We start from the raw sequence: 6,390 nt of genomic DNA, 5'->3' as shown, positions 1-6,390 counted from the left end.
ATATTTCCATGGGTCAGCTATGAAAATTAGATTTGAATGGTTTCTGTTTTTATTGGATGTGTATTGCTAATAATAATGACGGTGATGATAGCAATAATAATGGGACCCTGAGGAGATGGAGTATCCTATATTTTATAATATTTTATGATATGTATTAATCATTCTGGATGTTCTATCGAAATGTACATAGGTCTATTTATTTGTTATTATTATTGTTATTGTTGTTGTAATAAAGTATTTTCAACGGATCAATTTTGAGCTCTATTTAAAGTTGATATATATATATATATATATATACACACACACACACACACATATATATATATACATACATACATACATACGTGTGTGTGTTTAGATGAAAGGTATAATCAATATATTCTTATATAAATTAAATAGTTGACTACTGCCCAGTTTATGTATACACCAGTGTCACACAAGATGTGTGTGTGTGTGTATAATGTACACTACATCTATAAAGCTTCAAACATCTAAGCTAGTACATAAATGCTTGTCCTACCTAACCATCCATCATTTGTCAATTAGAAAGAATTGGAGCAATTTTATTTTTGTCTTTGACCTTTGACCCTAGTTTTGACATTTTTCATTGACTCATATTGATTTCTATATTCTATTTAATCAACCCCTGGATATTACTGTCTTGAGTCCTAGAACTCATTGGGCTGGTTGCCTGACTTCCAAGGCTTGTAAGTGACTGAGATCACAACATTCTCAAAGAACAGGATGCCAGTCTGTTACAGGGTTACTCATTTACAGCTGAGCAGACTGGAGCAATGTGAAATGAAGTGTTTTATTCAACAACACAATGCACCACCTGGTCCAAGAATTGAAACTATGACCTTGCAATCTGAATGCAACATCCTAACCACTAAGACTCAGACCTTAACTGCTGTATGAGTCTCTCTAGTTTTCATGTTTCAGTATTTATCCTCATCTCTTTTTTTCTCATTGGTTGTTCTGAATTTTTTTAATGTCTTGATGAAGATGCTAAACATCTGTATAAGTTTGAAACCCCAATTTGCAAAGAAACATTGAAATACATCGTGTTAGTTATCCTTCAACCCTTTAGCAATTAAACAGGCCACATCTGGCTCAAATATTCTATCTATTGGGTTGTCCGGAAAGTTCGTGCCGATTTTTAAAGGAAAGAAAAAGGTCAATAAATACTTGCCATTACATTTTTAATCAACCAAATATGAATCATTTTGTTACACAATGCATCTCCATCTTCCCTTTAACTAGAAAATACCCTCTTCCCTAAATTGAGGTTGTCTCATGGCAAATAAGTCGAAAGGTAAGCTACTATAAATCGGCATGAACTTTCTAGACAACCCAATATTTTACATTCAAAGTGGTGAGATCTGGTCTCTCACACCTGCCCTACAATGTCATTATAAAAATAAGCAAGTACATCATCAAAAACTTGAAGCTACAAGTTAATGTATGATTAATTCAAAGCCGTATCAATAAATAAGCATTACATTCGACAGAATAATATAAATGCTAAAGGGTTAATTGACATTCATGTGTGTGTGTGTGTGCATATATATAGAGTATTGATCTCTTCCTCCTCTGTCATATCTCGCACTGTCTGTTGCAGCTGTCATCAAGATATATGTAAGAGAAACTGTGACAAAACAATTACTTATAATCTATCTCCCGAAAATAAACAACCATTTCTCTTTTTTTCTTTTTCTTCTTCCTTTTAAAGGCATGCTGTTACAAATATTGCAACATGCTCGTTTCTAACTCTCTTCAATATCTAAAGAGCTGCATGATTTATAGAAAGAGTAAGTTTAGTTTTATCTTTGAGATGCAGCTTTTATCGATTCTTATATAAGATCTCTAAGAAAGAGGACTCAGGAATGATTCCTGATCCTTAGTTGCTTAAGCATAAAGCCAAAGCTTTTTTTCTTTTAGGAAGCATAAAAGGACATGATTAACTCATAGCTTGGAGATCAGGGGTCTCTCTAGGTAAAGCTGTAACTTCTCTGCATTGAGAGATCACAGTTCTGGCACTACAGACATTTGATTAGAATGTCACAGAATGGGATCACAAGATAGATTCTTCAAGCAGGGCTAACTTGCGGGAGAACTACAGGTAGACCAAGAATGAAATGGTTGGATAATATTCATAGTCTCAGTTGGTGATGCTTGGGAATCCAGCCAGAAAGTGTAATGGCTGTTGCTCCTGGTAGAAACAGCTAAATTTCTTTCTTAAACATTTTACATAGTTCAACCTACACAAATTAATTTGTGATAAAGCAAAATAGGAATTTTGAAAGAAGAATTTGTAAGACTAGCTTTTAAACATCGAATGGCTTATGGGGATCCATCAGAATAGAATAGTAATCAAAGGGGTCCATTGGTAAAAAAATAGTCGAGAACCACTGTTATAGAGAGTCTTTGTCTGTGTAGCAGTATTATTGTAACTGATTTTTACAAGTCTCTAAAATGCATCCTACCTCATTGGATATTGCTAACATCTCAGTGGTTGTCCCAGATGGTCCAGCTGTTTCTGCTTTTATGTACTTCCATGGCTTTATAGACCATATATATATTTGTATTCTTTATACATGACAGATGTTATCGAGCAACTCAAAGGTTAAGAGTTTTACACATTGGCATTTGTCACTTGATAAGTGCAAATGCACGAAGCTCTTGGTCCTTGAGTCATGCTGTTACTTCTTGTTTTGATGAGGTTGGGGTCATCCCAAGTTAGTGGTTCCAGAGATTTCATCATGCATAGGGTCAACCAGGTCTACCAGTGCTCTCATTACTGGCAATCCCATGCCAGCCCCTCTGTATCTTCCAAAGTCACATTGAGCCTCTGGAGATCTTCCCCAATCATGTCCAGTCATCTGATGTGGAACCTCCCATGAGGTCTCTTGCAGCCCACAACTGCTCTTTCAAATGACTGTAAAGCCCTGGTAGAATGATCTAGTTGGAGATGGATGACATGTCTGTACCCACACTCTCTCACATAAGATGCACCCCTATTTTATAAGTATATTTGGTAAGGAAAAATGTATGATTCTGTGACAGAACACTGGAAAGTAAGAAACCATAAGTTTATCATATATAAATTACATTATAGGTATGCTGTATTTCAACTGTATAGTTTTTTGTTATTTGGGCCAAGAGAATTATCATAGCATTTTCTTTATCTTTGGACCCCTTTGATTCCTATTTTACTCCTATTTTACCACTTTGATTCCTATTTTACCACATGGTTCTCGGTTCTGTCCCACTGTGTGGCACATTGGGCAAGTGTCTTCTACAATAGCCCTGAGCTGATCAAAGCCTTGTGAATGGTTTTGGTAGACAGAAACTGAAAGAAAGCTGTCATACATGTGTGTGTCTTTGTGTTTGTCTCCTCACTGTTTGACAACTGGTGTTGGTTCATTTACATCCCTGTAACTTAGCAGTTCAGCAAAAGAGACTTATAGAATAAGCACCAGACTTTAAAACATAAGTACTGGGGTCAATTTGTTTGACTAAAGCTTTTCAAGGTGGTGCTCCAGCATGGCTGAAGTTGAATGACAGAAACAAATAAAACATAAAAAAATAATGGATTTAGAGAAACATTTTCAACTTTGTTCTTAAACAATTTTTAAAGGAAATTTGTGGATAGAAATCTTGGAGAGAACAAACGAGTTGAAGAACAAAATGATCAAGATTCCAACCTGCTTAGGTCACAGCCAATTTGGCTTTAACTGTACCAGAGTAGAAAGAGTTACGTTCCCTTTTTAGGGTTGTATACCATGAAATTATTTTACAACACAGAAATAAGTTTTTTACATAGAGTTTATTGAACCATAAATTCTATGGTATGTTACATAATTGTCCTCATAAAGAAGTACCAGTAATTATTAGTGAAGAAATTCAATTAGTTTTACCCTCCCACAATAAGTTTGTCCTTGGAATATTGTTTGTAAAACAGCATTTCCCAAAGTGGATTCTGAAGAAGCCAAACGTTTTATGAAAAAAATTTCTGAAGTTCTGTGAGGTGTCTTAATAAAATTTAATAAAAATATATTTTATAAAACAAATGTTATTCGTTATTCACAGTTTTCAAAATAAATTATTACATGTTTCTTTTCATATAAATAAATTCTCTAAAATGATTTTTGTCTAATTTAATGCCTTATTGAAATGAAGATAATGGGGGTTGTCTGTAAAATATACGAATGAGTTTTGTGATTGTTGTAAAAATCATATACTAATAGGTTTTGTGCCAAAATGTGATTGGAAAATACTGTAGTAACATATCAAATATACAAAATACACACTGTTTACTACAGCTGTTCTAACCTATTTACCTCTGTAGAGAATCTTTCTAGATAAAAAGTAAACTACATTCATGGTACAAGAAAGTGCTGAAAAGTTCCTGGCTTTAAGAGTATCACAAAAGGCCTGGTTGGATGCCCAACCTTCCGAGTTCTTTTACAGGGCTTAAAAAACTGAAGACCACTGCAATAAGTGCATGAATCTTACTTACAGAGGAATATGTTCAATAAAATCATAATTAACTGATCCTCCAGTATTTTCTTTTACCCAAAGCCAGGAACTTTTCAGAACCCCTTTGTATGCAAGCAATGCGAAGTTACACTGATAAATTTAACTTGCATCTGGATTAATTCCATGAATTCTTCCTAACCAATCAAAAGACAAACCTCATACAGCCCCAGACTTACAGTCAACACCCTACAGTTTCACAGCCCTTTTGAGATATATTTTTGCAACAGAATTTAACTCCTTCACACAAATCATATAAATTGTTCTCCAAAACAAACTTACCTTCAATCAGAATGTTACATCATATACACATATAACACATGCATATATTTCACTTGGAGATTCACTTGCATGTCTACACATTCTTTGTACACATACATATGTGTATACACTTTTGTATATACAAGCAGACTCACTTGCATGTGCACACATTTTGTGTACACATATGCACTTCCCTGCCCACCAGCAGGTTCACTCTTAGCAAAATGCTGTGTTTGTTTCTGTTCCAAAATAGTTCTTTGTATTCTGAGCAACATTTCTTGAAGCCCTTTCTGCACCAATAACTTGCTAACCATTCAGATATATCACAGTCAATTTAACTTGTTTGTGGCAAATAGAGAATATATGTATTCTGATTCTATGTTTAATATAGAATACAACAATTTTTATAAAGCAATTAGATCATGACAGAGCAAAACAAAAGCTGTTCACTTTTCATTTACTTTGTGAGGTGTCAGATTTTCATTGTAATATTGTGATGTAGTCATCAGCACTATTTCATTGCAGTGCACTAGAAATTTTGACGACGGAGATGCTAGTAACTGGGTTGTGGGTATGTGTTGAAAATTATTAACATCACAAGATAAATTGAAAATTGAATATAATAGCTTAGTGTGTTTTAAATGGTTAAAGTGGCTCTTGCACAATGTAATTGATTCAGTTTCAATGTACAGTTTCAGGTCAACAGACAGGCAAGCACAATTCTGAAAAATCTTATAAAAGAGAAGCAGGTCTCTGTCTGTCTGTCTGTCTATTGGAGGGAGTGAAAGAAGAGGAGGAATCGAAATATACATCACAATATATTTTTAAAAGAAAAAAGTTGTTGAGAAATACAGTGTGTGTGTGTGTGTGTGTGAGAGAGAGAGAGAGAGAGAGAGAGAGAGTGTGTGAAAGATAGATAAATGGATAGATAGATAGATTAATAGATAGATAGATTAATAGATAGATAGATAGATAGATTAATAGATAGATAGATAGATAAATAGATAGGTAGGTAGATAGATAGATAGGCAGTGTTGTCACCATAGTAACTAACAAGTTTTGATTAAAAAAACGCAGGAATTTTAAGTGCAAGTCTGTCAACACAATACAGCTTAAAAAACAAAAAAAATTTTCACTATATGACAATGTAGATAGTCATTTTTTTGCTTGTTTGGGTGTGTGTGTGTGACTTTCAACATAGAGACAATGCAACACAACACAGCTTCAAAAAAAAAAAAGACTTTCGGAATATAACACTGTAAATAGTTATTGTTTTTGGTTGTGTGTGTGTGTGTGTGCATGTATTTCTGTATGTCATTCAACATATAGACGAAGCAACACAGACTTTCACTATAATAATAGATTGTTGTTGTTGTTGTTGTTGAGAGAGAGAGAAAGAGTGTGTGTGTGTGTGTGTGTGCGTGCGTGCGTGTGTGTGTGTGTGCGTGCGTGTGTATGTGTGTGTGTGTGTGTGTGAAAGATATAATCAAAGTTTGTTTCAAGAAAAAAAACAGGTTCTTGGTGTCATAGTTGAGAGAGATAGGTAGAGAGAGAGAGGGGAGGGAGAGAGAGATAGGTAGAGAGAGAGGG

The sequence above is a fragment of the Octopus bimaculoides genome, chromosome 20 (assembly GCF_001194135.2).
Source record: "Octopus bimaculoides isolate UCB-OBI-ISO-001 chromosome 20, ASM119413v2, whole genome shotgun sequence".
In the NCBI taxonomy this organism is placed as follows: domain Eukaryota; kingdom Metazoa; phylum Mollusca; class Cephalopoda; order Octopoda; family Octopodidae; genus Octopus; species Octopus bimaculoides.
Note: the sequence above shows the minus strand (reverse complement) of the source record.